This window comes from Perna viridis, chromosome 4, assembly GCF_037379345.1.
Source record: "Perna viridis isolate PV_CMFRI_1.1 ecotype Kerala chromosome 4, ASM3737934v1, whole genome shotgun sequence".
NCBI classification, from domain to species: Eukaryota; Metazoa; Mollusca; class Bivalvia; order Mytilida; family Mytilidae; genus Perna; species Perna viridis.
Window position 1 is genome coordinate 4,560,363 of NC_142448.1, and position 20,710 is coordinate 4,581,072.

General features: G+C 32.5%; 1 pseudogene; it reads left to right on the forward strand.

Annotated features, from left to right (window-relative positions):
• Positions 1-3,727: 3,727 nt before the first annotated feature.
• Positions 3,728-5,222, forward strand: LOC148618509 (uncharacterized; annotated as a pseudogene).
• The last annotated feature ends 15,488 nt before the right edge of the window (positions 5,223-20,710 follow it).

The window sequence follows — 20,710 nt, forward strand, 5'->3', positions numbered from 1 at the left end:
ATTGTATATCAGTATGAATAACTATATTAACTACAACAATTGCTATATGATTTTATTGTGATAGTTGAAAAAAAAATCTTTCTCTTCTTGTTGTCATTGTTGTGTATTCGGTTTTATAGGGGAGATAACGATTTGTTCTAGTTCCTTCATAGTTACATTTGTAATCGTTCCAAACAAAGTTAGCAGGAAATGGCCTTTGGTAAATTTGGTACCCAGTAACACACGTGTTCTAACCATAACAAGTGGTACAGGACAGGTAATTTCATTGTGATTTTCCTGTACAGTCGCTGAAAAAAATTGTAAAAAGTTTCTAAAGTCAATACCGATAATCATAAACATCATAAACAAAAACACAAAAAACAGTAAAATTCTTTGCTTTTAAAGTCACAAAAATGTCAAAACTTCAATTTTATACACTGTCTTCAGCCTTTCTCTATCACAACCTGGTATCATGTATTTCCTCTTTTTTCCTCATAATAGCATTATCTGCAAATAAAAAGTTAACGTTTAGCGTCTTTTTACTCATATTTACCCTTCCGGATCACCTGATGTCACTTCCAGTCCTTTGGGGAGGGAGTTCATATTTCAAATGCTTTAGTTTTTTATGTGGTTTTGTTTCCTTTGTCTCCAGTTTTTATGTGTAATTTATTTAGTTGCAACATTGTGTACGTAGATTGTGCATCTTTTTTGACAACAGTACACATGTATTTATCTCAACACTAAGATTTATGATAAAAGAGACGACTTTAATTTTCATATTTTATATTTTCCTTAGTTGTGCGGCAATATACCTTCTTCTCCTGCATACTTCGGTATTTTTGCCGATATCCAAATTCGACAAAAATCATTTAAGACTGTAAATTGGTGTTTGTTTTGATAGTTTCAATAGGTTGATTCAAGTATTTTAAGTTAATGTTCACTAATTCACAGATTTCATACGTGAATTTGCATTACGCTTATAAATCCTTTAATTAAGATTCAGTAAAGAAATTCCTGTAAAGTTTTCCACGTCATTCAAAATACAATGTAACATAGATTCCAGTGTCCTTTTAAGGATCGATGGTAGATAAAAAAGAAGATTAGAAATTCGATAAATGCTACATTATACAATATGTCATATCTGATCAAAGCATTTCTTTTTTTTTTTTTTTTTTGGTCTTTTTTATTTCTATGGTAACGCTTTAACTGCTACAGTTTATTTCATATTAATAATTCTTACGTTACTTGCTCAAGTTCTATCGATTTATATATTCGTGCAAAGCTTGAATTCTAAAGCATGTTACATAAATATAAATGATGGGATGATTCGGTGTACAACAACGAGAAAATGGTCTGTATTTCACAAATACGCGTACGTATTCCTTGTATGAACGAAAATATACATCAACAAACGAATTAACAATAAATAAGTGTCTCCTTACAGTATAATAATTTTGATTTAAGTAACTCATTTCAAGGGGGTGTTTTTAATTAGAATGCCACACAATAATATATGTGTGGTCTTTATTTTGGTGGAATCAGTAAGGAGATTTCTTCCTAACATAACAAGGATTGCCTAAACATAACATAGTGTAAAGGTAACATTGATGAAGTATTATGACAAAAGATGACGTCGAACAACCTCCATTCAATTTAACATAGACACGACACTTCAGACGATAAAAATAATGTCCCACTAACAGAATGCTGATAAAAAATGGTTCTTTGAAACATCGAACATTGCTACATCACAAGCTGTGTTGTATTAAAGGAGATAACTCTGTAAAAGACAACGAAATACAATAAAAACTATTGAAATCACCAAGTGGATTATCTCCTAAGAGCAGACAGATTGGAAAGAATAATTATATATATCATCATACAGAAGTATAAAACAACATAAATGAACATACGTGGCCTTTATTTTAGGTGTATCACATTTTTCGGAATTTCCATGATTCATACAAAGACAGCTTTGTTGTACTAAAAATCTAGATTGTATTTAGAGAGAGGAAAAAACCCTTACATAAATTACTTAAAGCTTTTGAAAGAGTAATCAAGGGAACCTAGGTTATAGCGGTAATCAAATGAATGTAATCCAGGGTCAAAGACCAGACATGAAAACAGACATACACAACAAAGAACACAGAGTAACTAAAATCATACATACAAAGCAAAACAAAAGCAAATGAGCAACTTGGACTCCAATAAAAACTGGGAGCATGGACAGGTACACCGGTATGGTAAGCGTCCTCAGTAAACAGTGTTAGACTAATACTTTTAAATCTTTAGATCTGGACGTCAGTTTAATTATTTATAATTATTAAGTAAATGAATTAATTATAAGTAATTACATTCTATCGTGTAATTCTTTCTACAAACTGCTTCAGTAAATTTAAGATCATTAAATATACTTGAATGCTTTAATACTTGAATATAACGAAAATTGATATGGTGAATATGTCAAAGATACAACAACTCCAACAGGATGAAAAATGTCAGCTCAAGGACACCCATGAGTCTTCAATGAACAACAGCTAGCTCCACAACAACATTATACACAGGTACAGCGAAATAGTTGCCCCTCTAAACTCTAGCAATATAAAAAAAACCTTAAAGTGACAAAGAAACAATATATACAAATGTCAGAAAGTCCTAACTTGCGGTGCACAGATGCACGAACAAAGGTCAACCAGCTCCAAACCAGTTTAAACCAACACAAGTTATGTCCTCATTGTATGTAAACTCAATTCCAATTTTTCCCATCCGGGGTTGAGAATCACGGTATATCATAAATCATTCAATAAGGATGCAACCCGTGTCATGCCGAAAACTGCTTTTATATATAGGGTATGTTAATTTCTATAAATAAAGATTTCTTTCGTTAAAATCCGGAACATGGTAACAAATACGAGTAAATCGAACCAATTGTGTTATGTAAAGACGAGATATGATGGTGACAAGGGGACGCTGCCATGTAAAAAAAGAGATAGATAACAATAGGTATAGAAAAATCATACCTTTTATCGTAAATTTTAATATAAGTTTACCATTGTTGATATGAATACTAAGATCAAGAAACGAATATTCTATATTATCAATATTTGTTCAAAGGAAGTTCTACAGGATATATATCTCTATCAAAGGAAGTTCTACAGGATATATATCTCTATCAAAGGAAGTTCTACAGGATATATATCTCTATTTTTTCTATCAAATGATGTTTAGAAGAGTCTTTAATAATTCTAACCATAAAATTGTGATTTGTAACAATACAGAAAAAGGTCTGCGATATGTAGTCCCCATTGGTCCTCATGGGAACTCCAATAACGATAAACGCTTTTATTTTTATTATTATTATTATTATTTTGTTCAACTGAGACCAATTGAAGACTGCTTAAGCAATTTCTTTTGGTATGAAGGAAAAATGTTCCTTTTATCTTATTTCTATGAATTGAACTTTAACATTTCCAAAGAAAACAATTCGATGACGATTGGCTTATTTTCCTACACAAATCGTTTATGCGCAGACTTGAGATAAAACAAGATTTGTAAGACCGATATTTGATATAAAAGTATTGCGTACGTTTGTATAAAAAAAAGTTGGAATCTTTAAATTATGTTTTAAAACTGCTGTACGTGGTAAATATAAATCGTACCTGAACATCAACTCGAGATAAGGATGCAAATATAAGCAAGAAGCACATTCTAGTTGTACTCTACACCAAGCTCTAAGACATAATCTTGGATGCGTTAGTCACGTTTGTCTGGACTTTGTGCTGGCGGTGCTGTCATAGATGTCACAGCGGTACGAGTTCGAGTCCCGTGGAGGGAACGCCCAAGAATTTGCATCGCAAATTTGACAGTTCTAACATCGTTGGGAATTTTTCAGACCCTTCTATAAGTTGCATTATCTTCCCTGTACCAATTTGATCCGATGGAGCAGTGTAGCGAATAGAGTCGTCACATTCTGAGATGAAATTGATGAACTCTTCATTTTAATAACATGGCTATTCAAGGCCTAGAGCAATAATCAACTCAACAATAAATATGTTTGGGCTTTAAACTCCTAGTTTGCTACATAGAGCAAACAGTTTCATGGATATTGTGAAGACGTGGACAACCAAATACCAACACAACCTTAGTTTACTCTACATTTTTTCATAATATCAAAATAACTATGTAATAATCGGCAAATACTTGTACTAGATGTCATCTGTATAATAAAACAATGTTGACTATAGAATTACAATATTGAATTTAGAAACTTTTGACAAACTCTCAATTAAAAAAAAATATCAATCATATAATTATAAGCTTTGTTTTCTTTGTAGAACGTACTGAAATCCATATAAAGATATGCATTTTATTGGTTACTTCCGGGATCGCCAAACGCTGCAATGCAAAGCAAAATCATCATTGTAGTGCGTTTCTAAACATATTCGACAATACAAGCGTTGTCGGCAAAACTCCAAATTAAATTACGTGAACTTGTGGAGAAAAATAAATCGCTTAAATTGAAGGCAAACAAACCAGAAAACTAAACGGAAACACGGAACAACCAGAAAGGTTGAACTTAGTCATATTACGTCAAGACAAAGATATAAAACATAAAGTAATTGAGAACATTTAAAACAGTTAACTATCCTAAATTCAAACTAAAATGACCCAAGACATCTCAATTTCATGTCGCGTGGCCGCATGAATTTTCGGGTAGTAACGATGTCGAGTTCATGTCCTTGAGCATGCCGGCTCTTGTCAAAGGAGAACAATATATTATACACAATATTGAGCCAGCTGAGTACAAACGCGCCGAACATCTGACACAACTTTTGTTTTATTTTATAGTGAACAATTTATTTGTTCCGAAGTATTAGCATTTCACGAAGACGTTCTGCGAGAGATAGAAACAGGACGCGCTTCTTGTAGTGATAACTTTGATTTTGTCAAAACGCGTCGCTTGAACCAGTCACATCCCAAAATGCACTGTTCATCTTATAGCAAAGGGTCGTGTAGTAAAAAGATGCACGCAAAAACACATCGGCTTATTAGAGGGGCATTTTTGTAGCTCATGTTGGATAAAACGCAAATCTATCATGCATCAGACTGCAAAAGACTGCAATAAACATTTTCAAGAGAGTCGAGGTCGAGGTTCAGACGGCTATGCTCACAACTGTCAACAAGATTGTGACTTTCCAGGTCTCAAAATACTACATGAGGGGAAAGTGTGTTTTGATTTATAGTGTTCTAAAACTGTTAACGATGGAACTCAAACTGACAATTTCTATGCCAGCTTTTATAATCATGTTAATGGTATACCTATACAAAACATAGGTCAATTAGGTACACTTAGAGGTCAAATCTCAGTTAGTTGACTTTGATAAACCTAGTGAAGTCAAATCTCAGTTAGTTGACTTTGATAAACCTAGTGAAGTTACATGTAGCTCACCTGAACAAAAGGTTGTCAAAACAGTTAATTAAACCATTTGAATCTGATTTAAAATACTGTAACACCAATGATATTTCTTTTACAAGTAGTGAAGTTATTGACACTATGAACATACACATAGCAACATTGTAAATGTATCTCCGCGGGCAGAAATTGTAAGCATCCAAAATGAATGTATGCGTAGTTACCAGATCAAGAATCTACATGATATTGTGTATAATTCTGGTACCCCCAGTTATCTTGGTTTAGAGGTACCAGTTGACTCTACATTGAACAAACATTTATGGAGAGCCTCTATTTGATCATTATGATTATGAAGTTTTGGATTTTATAGGGTCTTGTTGACCAGTTGGCTGATTTACCAGAAACAATTTTTAGAAATCATAAATCTGCAATGTTGTTTTCATGAACACATAGATAAATACATCCAGATAGAGTTAGAATATAAAGCATTAGTTGGTCAATTCAATGTTAACCCCTTTCAGGTCCCTTTAGCTTCATCACCATTGTCATCTGTACCAAAAAGGTACACAACTGAGCATAGGAATATCATGGATTTATCCTTCCCGACTTGGTCTTCAGTCAATGATAACATACCTAAAAACACCTACTTCACATTACACCACTCCGCAACATTTAGTGCAGCTCATAAATGAAAAAGGTCCCACGTGCCTATTGAACTAAGTCGATATTAAGAGATGCAACCGATGGTAACCAGTTGACCTGAATGATTATTCATTTATTGGCTTTAATGTGGAAATGCAATTTGTATTTGACACAAAAATTCCATTCGGTTTGTGAACTGAGCTTATGGCCGCACAAAGGATAACCAATGCTATAATGCCCATATACAGAAACATTGTTTTCAGTGGGGTGAATTGCATTGATGATATCGGTTCAGCTGAAACAGACAAACATGCCGACAGTGGCTATCAAAATCTCAAAACTCTGATTAATGATCTTGATTTCAAAGTAGCCGAATAAAACTGTTGTGCGCCAGCCACAAGTATGATAATTCTGAGAAAACACTTCGATACAGTGAACATGACAATTTCCATTCCAACTGAAAAGGTAATTGAAATAAAAATTAAGCTATGTCAAGAACAATACTTTACAGATGACAAACTACGTAATAATAACTTTTTTTCACGTAATAGGGGACTGTTTCTTGGATGTGTACAAAATTTTAATGCCGTAAATGTTGACTTGCTGCCAAAAAAAACACACAATTACGAAAATGAGCAATTCTTTGTCTAATTAATGCACGCATTTTCATGAATCGTTATGGACTCAATTCTCTAAATTTAAATAATTAACAATTTCAACATCTGATGATTTACATGTATATTGTTGTATTTTGGGTCAATAGGATTTCTGAATGAACCGTCATTCGGGACGTTATAGATGACAAACAAGCATTGGTTACACAATTTATAAGCACTGCAGTTGCAGATTTATTGCATGATTAGTTGGGAATTTTATTCCATGAAGTATATATATTTTACATTCAATACAACTCTGGACAATATTCCCAAATTTCGTACCACACAGTATTGATCTAGAGAAGAGCATACAGGACAATATAACAATAATCTAGTATTAAGTACCATGCATTTACTTGGTTAATTTTATGGTTTCTTATTGACACATTTTGATTTTTTTTTTTTTTTTTTTTGTTGCATTCAAGCGTTTACACAGTCCCGGTCATACCCGTGAATGTGGGTCATAGTGTATTCGAGGAAATTAGTTGTCATGTGACCACGTTCATTCGTTAAATGCATTATCATGTGATTTTATGTCGTTCCGTGACCTTGTGGTCTAATTTGTAACCTGTACACTATATACTGTACGGCCTACAGCATTTGCTGAATCTTTGACTCAGCAAAATACTTTTTCGGATAAAATCAATACTTCCAAGTGCATGTAAGACAGAAAGGTAGGTCAACTTAATGGTGCACGTCAGTCAATTGATGAGAAATCTCCAAGGCCGAAAAAATAATGTTATGTTTCCGATCACCGTTCTAAAATTTTGTCGGGTCTGTAGGTAGGGATTTAATATTTTTATTTTTATATTAGGGATTTATTTCTATGCTCATTTACATTTACTTTGTACTTGTTTCTTTTAGCGTATTATCTTGGTTATTTCATATCTTTATCATTGGACTGTGTTTTTATTATTTATTTTTTTTTTTTTGTCACGGTTTGAATCCTTGTTCCTTTGATTACTCGTCCTTTAATTACACATTGAATGTCTAACATATCGAGCTTAGATAGGTTAAAAAAGAATGTTTTAGTTGTCGTGTTTGCCTTTTTTGTAACAAACAAAACAAAGAAAACAGGTCAAGATTATTAAACTTATATATGTCATTTCAATTTCGTTATTTGCATCACGAACCAATAGCCCCATCAATGTAATAGTTAAATAAAGTTTCTTTGTAACATTACTATTTGAAAGTAATTTTGACACAAAAACTTTTATTTTCAAAGTGAAATGGAGATATTTTATTCAATTTGATATTTTGTAATTGGTTTAATAAGAAACCCCGAGCTGCAGCTCATTAAAATTCTTCCATCTGACATTTCCGTTCCTTGTAACCAATTTAATGTTTAATAAGCGTAGAGTTTTATCCTCGGGTTGACAAGATTGTTCATCTGATCCTTTATTGTTGACAACTAAGCATCTTAGAACAACGGTAATCCAGTGTATTCAGCTAAGATGAAATATTCCCGTAGGTGATTAATGTAACCATTTCATTTTAATGGAGCAACAAAGCTTATTATCGTATACCTATTCATATATTGTACTATTCATGTAGCATTCTACCGCATCAAAAACTAGAAAAAAAGCTTCATCATTTTAATTATTTTTTTACAAAAGTTCCCTTGAAGCTTCACTGATTTTCAGAGTAAAGCCTTCTAACAAACAATGTTTTATGTGAGAGCTTGGCGTAAAAAGAGAATGCGTTTAAAGATTAATCAAGGTAATCAAGAGTAACCAAGGTTCTAGCGGAAATCAAAAGAACGCAATCCAGGGATAAAGACTAGACAGGGAAACAGACTTCCACAACAAATAACAAAACCTAACTAATAAATACAAAGCAACACAAATAAATGAGCAAACTGACGTAGTGGACCAGGTGCACCGGTAGGGTTTTGATTTTATCCACATTAATTTTTGCATTTATTTTATTAGATTAACGTGTATGGGTGTTAGGTGAACATGAGTACACTATTCAGTGCATATCTAATAGCACCGCACTCTCAGCGGTTTCCATGTTTAAGAGTAATGTTTTATTCTAATTTGTTGTGCAAATATTTTAACAATCCATATCCGAATTTATGTCCAAAAAGTAATTCTCTTAGTCTCTTATGAGCTGCGGAACTGTATGTGACCCAAAATGGAAACGGCAGGCAAAAATAAAGTTCTTAGGTGAATCACATGTTCAAAGAGTTAAATAACCCCCTCCCCCACAAAAAAAACGTACATGCTTCTTGTGTACAATGTAGCAACAAAACTCTTACGTTACAGAAAACAACGTGTAATGTACTATATTGTTGTAAATAATTTCAAAATATTACACTTCTGTCAGTGTCACGTTTTGACTTGATATTCAAACAAAGCAAATTCTTTGGAGAAGGCCTCTGGCCGAAACACTTCGAAAAAAAATATTTAACAGACATTTATTTGTGATGTCCGTGGAATTGAGGCCAGCTTGAACGACTTGCTATTTTGTTAACACGTATGTATACTATTAGGCCTTTTCGCGATTAAAACAAACTAAAACGGACCCTTGTCAACCTAGAATCTATAATGAGTAGGCGTAAGGTTAAAATGGGGAGTATCGACTTCAAGATGTCCATATTTGTTTCCGATTTTAAACCTCTAAGCTCTCTCGTTGAAATTAGGGCCATGATAGTCAAAAAAAATTCAACATAATTTCCGTTCAGTAAATTTTACCTTTGGCTCAAAATAAAACATCATCTTTTTTGCCAATCATTTTTTGCGACCGACATTTTCTAAAAGCAATATTCGTCAACTTTTGTTTGGTGTATGTAAGTGGGTGCATTAAAATAAAATTTCCTTGAAGTCACTCGCTTAAACTTAGCAATGTGAACTGTTAATTGTCGTCTTGGCATCAGGTTGTATAGATATCTTAATAGAAATTTTGTCAAGTTGTTTTTGGGTATATGCTTGTTCATTTCATCTTGTATATGAACAATTAGAATATAGTAACATATCCGATGTCGTGTCCCCGTCATTTCAGAAATGATAATAAATGACATCAGAGTCGACTGTCTTCTCTCGTGATTAAAAGTTTATTGGGTCGATATGAACATTGTTAATCTGTTTTAAGGGTGCTCTACGACGGTAAGTTACTTCCCGAAAATGTCCAGTAATTGTAAATTTTTGCGTTTTAAAAAGATAAAATTCAATCATTAAACTAGCTTATATTTCAGAGCAAATGCCGTTTTATATAAAGAGGGTTTTATATAATTGATCGGGGTAATTTCAGTTTCAAGGGCATTTCTGTTTGACGCAGAATTTATGTTAAAGTTTGTCTGAACTTCAGGATAATTACAGTATATAGGTTACAGACCACCAATTCAACCAATGAGCATTTGGAACGTACGCAAAAATAGTCCTACGCAGAAATTACCCCTGTTCCTCATAGTGCTGTGAAAAAAGTTCTCATCTTATTTAAAAAATTTAAACAGTTTCTGACAGGAAAAACATTTCTGTACATTTTATAGGTGCATTTTGCTTCTTGTGATGTGAAGCCTAATCTCCATAATGATTTTTAAATATACCCCTATCTTGTGAAAACACTGGGATTTCCCATGCTATTTATAGACCCTTCACTTCCGGTGACCAGTACTGCACTGCAAGTCTGCTAACCCCACATGCCATTCTGAGGATTGTGAGCTGACATATGTAGAATCATGCTGATATATAGTCCTCTGCAGGTTAAAGTTAAGGTAAAGTCCAGAGAAGCCATTGAATATTGTGAAATTAGCATAGAAGCCTATGGGAAGTGGAATTAGTGGTTTTTAGCCTTAAGATGAAGCCATGGCAAAATGAAAAGTTTCTTGAAATAGCTTTAAACTACTTGAAGATCTTGTTAACTTTGCCATGAGAGGAATACACTACAAAAATCCTTCAAAATATGCATTTTTTTAAGTTATAGGTCCAAATTATGGAAAATTGGTCTTTTTGGCTGATTTTTATGTCCTATCTTGTAAAAAGTGTAGAAAATTTAGTAAAAATATCAAATATTAAACTTTGAGGGCTATATTTACCTAAATATGGTGGTAATAAGCACTTGAAATCAAGTTTGGTGTAGATTTGAGCAAAAATTAGGTTAGAAATGGGGAAAAACTCACTTTCATTACTGCGGTTAAGGCCATATAAGCATTCCCCTATGGCAACATGGAAAATCCATTATTGAGCACTTTTTTTGCTTTAGGTGCCCTTTACTGGTCATGTTGTAATGTGAAAACACTGTATTTACAAATTTAAAGCCAAATATATCACCTTTTGTGAAAATTTAAAGATTTAGGATTTTTGACATGTGATCAAGAAAAAGGGGGAGGCATGTCAGAAATAAATTTTTTAAAATAGACCAATTTCTTAGAAAATGATTACTTTTAAAACTATTTCTTCATTAATATTGTTAAAAAACAAGTTGTGATTAATATTTTTTATTTGAAAAGTCAGAAAAAGTTCTTTGCAAATATTTAATGCATTTAAGTATGGTAGAATATTGTCACTTTTTTGCTCGCACAACTTGGTTACCCTATATTTAAAAATCAAATATTTAAAAAAGTGCTTGTCACATTTCACTGAAACTTTGCAAATGCATTCAGTATGTGTGTATGAAGATACCTGTATAGTGATTTATTTTTTCTAAGACAAAAAGTGACCCTTTAGGTTACAGACCACCAATTCAACCAATGAGCATTTGGAACGTACGCAAAAATAGTCCTACGCAGAAATTACCCCTGTTCCTCATAGTGCTGTGAAAAAAGTTCTCATCTTATTTAAAAAATTTAAACAGTTTCTGACAGGAAAAACATTTCTGTACATTTTATAGGTGCATTTTGCTTCTTGTGATGTGAAGCCTAATCTCCATAATGATTTTTAAATATACCCCTATCTTGTGAAAACACTGGGATTTCCCATGCTATTTATAGACCCTTCACTTCCGGTGACCAGTACTGCACTGCAAGTCTGCTAACCCCACATGCCATTCTGAGGATTGTGAGCTGACATATGTAGAATCATGCTGATATATAGTCCTCTGCAGGTTAAAGTTAAGGTAAAGTCCAGAGAAGCCATTGAATATTGTGAAATTAGCATAGAAGCCTATGGGAAGTGGAATTAGTGGTTTTTAGCCTTAAGATGAAGCCATGGCAAAATGAAAAGTTTCTTGAAATAGCTTTAAACTACTTGAAGATCTTGTTAACTTTGCCATGAGAGGAATACACTACAAAAATCCTTCAAAATATGCATTTTTTTAAGTTATAGGTCCAAATTATGGAAAATTGGTCTTTTTGGCTGATTTTTATGTCCTATCTTGTAAAAAGTGTAGAAAATTTAGTAAAAATATCAAATATTAAACTTTGAGGGCTATATTTACCTAAATATGGTGGTAATAAGCACTTGAAATCAAGTTTGGTGTAGATTTGAGCAAAAATTAGGTTAGAAATGGGGAAAAACTCACTTTCATTACTGCGGTTAAGGCCATATAAGCATTCCCCTATGGCAACATGGAAAATCCATTATTGAGCACTTTTTTTGCTTTAGGTGCCCTTTACTGGTCATGTTGTAATGTGAAAACACTGTATTTACAAATTTAAAGCCAAATATATCACCTTTTGTGAAAATTTAAAGATTTAGGATTTTTGACATGTGATCAAGAAAAAGGGGGAGGCATGTCAGAAATAAATTTTTTAAAATAGACCAATTTCTTAGAAAATGATTACTTTTAAAACTATTTCTTCATTAATATTGTTAAAAAACAAGTTGTGATTAATATTTTTTATTTGAAAAGTCAGAAAAAGTTCTTTGCAAATATTTAATGCATTTAAGTATGGTAGAATATTGTCACTTTTTTGCTCGCACAACTTGGTTACCCTATATTTAAAAATCAAATATTTAAAAAAGTGCTTGTCACATTTCACTGAAACTTTGCAAATGCATTCAGTATGTGTGTATGAAGATACCTGTATAGTGATTTATTTTTTCTAAGACAAAAAGTGACCCTTTAGGTTACAGACCACCAATTCAACCAATGAGCATTTGGAACGTACGCAAAAATAGTCCTACGCAGAAATTACCCCTGTTCCTCATAGTGCTGTGAAAAAAGTTCTCATCTTATTTAAAAAATTTAAACAGTTTCTGACAGGAAAAACATTTCTGTACATTTTATAGGTGCATTTTGCTTCTTGTGATGTGAAGCCTAATCTCCATAATGATTTTTAAATATACCCCTATCTTGTGAAAACACTGGGATTTCCCATGCTATTTATAGACCCTTCACTTCCGGTGACCAGTACTGCACTGCAAGTCTGCTAACCCCACATGCCATTCTGAGGATTGTGAGCTGACATATGTAGAATCATGCTGATATATAGTCCTCTGCAGGTTAAAGTTAAGGTAAAGTCCAGAGAAGCCATTGAATATTGTGAAATTAGCATAGAAGCCTATGGGAAGTGGAATTAGTGGTTTTTAGCCTTAAGATGAAGCCATGGCAAAATGAAAAGTTTCTTGAAATAGCTTTAAACTACTTGAAGATCTTGTTAACTTTGCCATGAGAGGAATACACTACAAAAATCCTTCAAAATATGCATTTTTTTAAGTTATAGGTCCAAATTATGGAAAATTGGTCTTTTTGGCTGATTTTTATGTCCTATCTTGTAAAAAGTGTAGAAAATTTAGTAAAAATATCAAATATTAAACTTTGAGGGCTATATTTACCTAAATATGGTGGTAATAAGCACTTGAAATCAAGTTTGGTGTAGATTTGAGCAAAAATTAGGTTAGAAATGGGGAAAAACTCACTTTCATTACTGCGGTTAAGGCCATATAAGCATTCCCCTATGGCAACATGGAAAATCCATTATTGAGCACTTTTTTTGCTTTAGGTGCCCTTTACTGGTCATGTTGTAATGTGAAAACACTGTATTTACAAATTTAAAGCCAAATATATCACCTTTTGTGAAAATTTAAAGATTTAGGATTTTTGACATGTGATCAAGAAAAAGGGGGAGGCATGTCAGAAATAAATTTTTTAAAATAGACCAATTTCTTAGAAAATGATTACTTTTAAAACTATTTCTTCATTAATATTGTTAAAAAACAAGTTGTGATTAATATTTTTTATTTGAAAAGTCAGAAAAAGTTCTTTGCAAATATTTAATGCATTTAAGTATGGTAGAATATTGTCACTTTTTTGCTCGCACAACTTGGTTACCCTATATTTAAAAATCAAATATTTAAAAAAGTGCTTGTCACATTTCACTGAAACTTTGCAAATGCATTCAGTATGTGTGTATGAAGATACCTGTATAGTGATTTATTTTTTCTAAGACAAAAAGTGACCCTTTAGGTTACAGACCACCAATTCAACCAATGAGCATTTGGAACGTACGCAAAAATAGTCCTACGCAGAAATTACCCCTGTTCCTCATAGTGCTGTGAAAAAAGTTCTCATCTTATTTAAAAAATTTAAACAGTTTCTGACAGGAAAAACATTTCTGTACATTTTATAGGTGCATTTTGCTTCTTGTGATGTGAAGCCTAATCTCCATAATGATTTTTAAATATACCCCTATCTTGTGAAAACACTGGGATTTCCCATGCTATTTATAGACCCTTCACTTCCGGTGACCAGTACTGCACTGCAAGTCTGCTAACCCCACATGCCATTCTGAGGATTGTGAGCTGACATATGTAGAATCATGCTGATATATAGTCCTCTGCAGGTTAAAGTTAAGGTAAAGTCCAGAGAAGCCATTGAATATTGTGAAATTAGCATAGAAGCCTATGGGAAGTGGAATTAGTGGTTTTTAGCCTTAAGATGAAGCCATGGCAAAATGAAAAGTTTCTTGAAATAGCTTTAAACTACTTGAAGATCTTGTTAACTTTGCCATGAGAGGAATACACTACAAAAATCCTTCAAAATATGCATTTTTTTAAGTTATAGGTCCAAATTATGGAAAATTGGTCTTTTTGGCTGATTTTTATGTCCTATCTTGTAAAAAGTGTAGAAAATTTAGTAAAAATATCAAATATTAAACTTTGAGGGCTATATTTACCTAAATATGGTGGTAATAAGCACTTGAAATCAAGTTTGGTGTAGATTTGAGCAAAAATTAGGTTAGAAATGGGGAAAAACTCACTTTCATTACTGCGGTTAAGGCCATATAAGCATTCCCCTATGGCAACATGGAAAATCCATTATTGAGCACTTTTTTTGCTTTAGGTGCCCTTTACTGGTCATGTTGTAATGTGAAAACACTGTATTTACAAATTTAAAGCCAAATATATCACCTTTTGTGAAAATTTAAAGATTTAGGATTTTTGACATGTGATCAAGAAAAAGGGGGAGGCATGTCAGAAATAAATTTTTTAAAATAGACCAATTTCTTAGAAAATGATTACTTTTAAAACTATTTCTTCATTAATATTGTTAAAAAACAAGTTGTGATTAATATTTTTTATTTGAAAAGTCAGAAAAAGTTCTTTGCAAATATTTAATGCATTTAAGTATGGTAGAATATTGTCACTTTTTTGCTCGCACAACTTGGTTACCCTATATTTAAAAATCAAATATTTAAAAAAGTGCTTGTCACATTTCACTGAAACTTTGCAAATGCATTCAGTATGTGTGTATGAAGATACCTGTATAGTGATTTATTTTTTCTAAGACAAAAAGTGACCCTTTAGGTTACAGACCACCAATTCAACCAATGAGCATTTGGAACGTACGCAAAAATAGTCCTACGCAGAAATTACCCCTGTTCCTCATAGTGCTGTGAAAAAAGTTCTCATCTTATTTAAAAAATTTAAACAGTTTCTGACAGGAAAAACATTTCTGTACATTTTATAGGTGCATTTTGCTTCTTGTGATGTGAAGCCTAATCTCCATAATGATTTTTAAATATACCCCTATCTTGTGAAAACACTGGGATTTCCCATGCTATTTATAGACCCTTCACTTCCGGTGACCAGTACTGCACTGCAAGTCTGCTAACCCCACATGCCATTCTGAGGATTGTGAGCTGACATATGTAGAATCATGCTGATATATAGTCCTCTGCAGGTTAAAGTTAAGGTAAAGTCCAGAGAAGCCATTGAATATTGTGAAATTAGCATAGAAGCCTATGGGAAGTGGAATTAGTGGTTTTTAGCCTTAAGATGAAGCCATGGCAAAATGAAAAGTTTCTTGAAATAGCTTTAAACTACTTGAAGATCTTGTTAACTTTGCCATGAGAGGAATACACTACAAAAATCCTTCAAAATATGCATTTTTTTAAGTTATAGGTCCAAATTATGGAAAATTGGTCTTTTTGGCTGATTTTTATGTCCTATCTTGTAAAAAGTGTAGAAAATTTAGTAAAAATATCAAATATTAAACTTTGAGGGCTATATTTACCTAAATATGGTGGTAATAAGCACTTGAAATCAAGTTTGGTGTAGATTTGAGCAAAAATTAGGTTAGAAATGGGGAAAAACTCACTTTCATTACTGCGGTTAAGGCCATATAAGCATTCCCCTATGGCAACATGGAAAATCCATTATTGAGCACTTTTTTTGCTTTAGGTGCCCTTTACTGGTCATGTTGTAATGTGAAAACACTGTATTTACAAATTTAAAGCCAAATATATCACCTTTTGTGAAAATTTAAAGATTTAGGATTTTTGACATGTGATCAAGAAAAAGGGGGAGGCATGTCAGAAATAAATTTTTTAAAATAGACCAATTTCTTAGAAAATGATTACTTTTAAAACTATTTCTTCATTAATATTGTTAAAAAACAAGTTGTGATTAATATTTTTTATTTGAAAAGTCAGAAAAAGTTCTTTGCAAATATTTAATGCATTTAAGTATGGTAGAATATTGTCACTTTTTTGCTCGCACAACTTGGTTACCCTATATTTAAAAATCAAATATTTAAAAAAGTGCTTGTCACATTTCACTGAAACTTTGCAAATGCATTCAGTATGTGTGTATGAAGATACCTGTATAGTGATTTATTTTTTCTAAGACAAAAAGTGACCCTTTAGGTTACAGACCACCAATTCAACCAATGAGCATTTGGAACGTACGCAAAAATAGTCCTACGCAGAAATTACCCCTGTTCCTCATAGTGCTGTGAAAAAAGTTCTCATCTTATTTAAAAAATTTAAACAGTTTCTGACAGGAAAAACATTTCTGTACATTTTATAGGTGCATTTTGCTTCTTGTGATGTGAAGCCTAATCTCCATAATGATTTTTAAATATACCCCTATCTTGTGAAAACACTGGGATTTCCCATGCTATTTATAGACCCTTCACTTCCGGTGACCAGTACTGCACTGCAAGTCTGCTAACCCCACATGCCATTCTGAGGATTGTGAGCTGACATATGTAGAATCATGCTGATATATAGTCCTCTGCAGGTTAAAGTTAAGGTAAAGTCCAGAGAAGCCATTGAATATTGTGAAATTAGCATAGAAGCCTATGGGAAGTGGAATTAGTGGTTTTTAGCCTTAAGATGAAGCCATGGCAAAATGAAAAGTTTCTTGAAATAGCTTTAAACTACTTGAAGATCTTGTTAACTTTGCCATGAGAGGAATACACTACAAAAATCCTTCAAAATATGCATTTTTTTAAGTTATAGGTCCAAATTATGGAAAATTGGTCTTTTTGGCTGATTTTTATGTCCTATCTTGTAAAAAGTGTAGAAAATTTAGTAAAAATATCAAATATTAAACTTTGAGGGCTATATTTACCTAAATATGGTGGTAATAAGCACTTGAAATCAAGTTTGGTGTAGATTTGAGCAAAAATTAGGTTAGAAATGGGGAAAAACTCACTTTCATTACTGCGGTTAAGGCCATATAAGCATTCCCCTATGGCAACATGGAAAATCCATTATTGAGCACTTTTTTTGCTTTAGGTGCCCTTTACTGGTCATGTTGTAATGTGAAAACACTGTATTTACAAATTTAAAGCCAAATATATCACCTTTTGTGAAAATTTAAAGATTTAGGATTTTTGACATGTGATCAAGAAAAAGGGGGAGGCATGTCAGAAATAAATTTTTTAAAATAGACCAATTTCTTAGAAAATGATTACTTTTAAAACTATTTCTTCATTAATATTGTTAAAAAACAAGTTGTGATTAATATTTTTTATTTGAAAAGTCAGAAAAAGTTCTTTGCAAATATTTAATGCATTTAAGTATGGTAGAATATTGTCACTTTTTTGCTCGCACAACTTGGTTACCCTATATTTAAAAATCAAATATTTAAAAAAGTGCTTGTCACATTTCACTGAAACTTTGCAAATGCATTCAGTATGTGTGTATGAAGATACCTGTATAGTGATTTATTTTTTCTAAGACAAAAAGTGACCCTTTAGGTTACAGACCACCAATTCAACCAATGAGCATTTGGAACGTACGCAAAAATAGTCCTACGCAGAAATTACCCCTGTTCCTCATAGTGCTGTGAAAAAAGTTCTCATCTTATTTAAAAAATTTAAACAGTTTCTGACAGGAAAAACATTTCTGTACATTTTATAGGTGCATTTTGCTTCTTGTGATGTGAAGCCTAATCTCCATAATGATTTTTAAATATACCCCTATCTTGTGAAAACACTGGGATTTCCCATGCTATTTATAGACCCTTCACTTCCGGTGACCAGTACTGCACTGCAAGTCTGCTAACCCCACATGCCATTCTGAGGATTGTGAGCTGACATATGTAGAATCATGCTGATATATAGTCCTCTGCAGGTTAAAGTTAAGGTAAAGTCCAGAGAAGCCATTGAATATTGTGAAATTAGCATAGAAGCCTATGGGAAGTGGAATTAGTGGTTTTTAGCCTTAAGATGAAGCCATGGCAAAATGAAAAGTTTCTTGAAATAGCTTTAAACTACTTGAAGATCTTGTTAACTTTGCCATGAGAGGAATACACTACAAAAATCCTTCAAAATATGCATTTTTTTAAGTTATAGGTCCAAATTATGGAAAATTGGTCTTTTTGGCTGATTTTTATGTCCTATCTTGTAAAAAGTGTAGAAAATTTAGTAAAAATATCAAATATTAAACTTTGAGGGCTATATTTACCTAAATATGGTGGTAATAAGCACTTGAAATCAAGTTTGGTGTAGATTTGAGCAAAAATTAGGTTAGAAATGGGGAAAAACTCACTTTCATTACTGCGGTTAAGGCCATATAAGCATTCCCCTATGGCAACATGGAAAATCCATTATTGAGCACTTTTTTTGCTTTAGGTGCCCTTTACTGGTCATGTTGTAATGTGAAAACACTGTATTTACAAATTTAAAGCCAAATATATCACCTTTTGTGAAAATTTAAAGATTTAGGATTTTTGACATGTGATCAAGAAAAAGGGGGAGGCATGTCAGAAATAAATTTTTTAAAATAGACCAATTTCTTAGAAAATGATTACTTTTAAAACTATTTCTTCATTAATATTGTTAAAAAACAAGTTGTGATTAATATTTTTTATTTGAAAAGTCAGAAAAAGTTCTTTGCAAATATTTAATGCATTTAAGTATGGTAGAATATTGTCACTTTTTTGCTCGCACAACTTGGTTACCCTATATTTAAAAATCAAATATTTAAAAAAGTGCTTGTCACATTTCACTGAAACTTTGCAAATGCATTCAGTATGTGTGTATGAAGATACCTGTATAGTGATTTATTTTTTCTAAGACAAAAAGTGACCCTTTAGGTTACAGACCACCAATTCAACCAATGAGCATTTGGAACGTACGCAAAAATAGTCCTACGCAGAAATTACCCCTGTTCCTCATAGTGCTGTGAAAAAAGTTCTCATCTTATTTAAAAAATTTAAACAGTTTCTGACAGGAAAAACATTTCTGTACATTTTATAGGTGCATTTTGCTTCTTGTGATGTGAAGCCTAATCTCCATAATGATTTTTAAATATACCCCTATCTTGTGAAAACACTGGGATTTCCCATGCTATTTATAGACCCTTCACTTCCGGTGACCAGTACTGCACTGCAAGTCTGCTAACCCCACATGCCATTCTGAGGATTGTGAGCTGACATATGTAGAATCATGCTGATATATAGTCCTCTGCAGGTTAAAGTTAAGGTAAAGTCCAGAGAAGCCATTGAATATTGTGAAATTAGCATAGAAGCCTATGGGAAGTGGAATTAGTGGTTTTTAGCCTTAAGATGAAGCCATGGCAAAATGAAAAGTTTCTTGAAATAGCTTTAAACTACTTGAAGATCTTGTTAACTTTGCCATGAGAGGAATACACTACAAAAATCCTTCAAAATATGCATTTTTTTAAGTTATAGGTCCAAATTATGGAAAATTGGTCTTTTTGGCTGATTTTTATGTCCTATCTTGTAAAAAGTGTAGAAAATTTAGTAAAAATATCAAATATTAAACTTTGAGGGCTATATTTACCTAAATATGGTGGTAATAAGCACTTGAAATCAAGTTTGGTGTAGATTTGAGCAAAAATTAGGTTAGAAATGGGGAAAAACTCACTTTCATTACTGCGGTTAAGGCCATATAAGCATTCCCCTATGGCAACATGGAAAATCCATTATTGAGCACTTTTTTTGCTTTAGGTGCCCTTTACTGGTCATGTTGTAATGTGAAAACACTGTATTTACAAATTTAAAGCCAAATATATCACCTTTTGTGAAAATTTAAAGATTTAGGATTTTTGACATGTGATCAAGAAAAAGGGGGAGGCATGTCAGAAATAAATTTTTTAAAATAGACCAATTTCTTAGAAAATGATTACTTTTAAAACTATTTCTTCATTAATATTGTTAAAAAACAAGTTGTGATTAATATTTTTTATTTGAAAAGTCAGAAAAAGTTCTTTGCAAATATTTAATGCATTTAAGTATGGTAGAATATTGTCACTTTTTTGCTCGCACAACTTGGTTACCCTATATTTAAAAATCAAATATTTAAAAAAGTGCTTGTCACATTTCACTGAAACTTTGCAAATGCATTCAGTATGTGTGTATGAAGATACCTGTATAGTGATTTATTT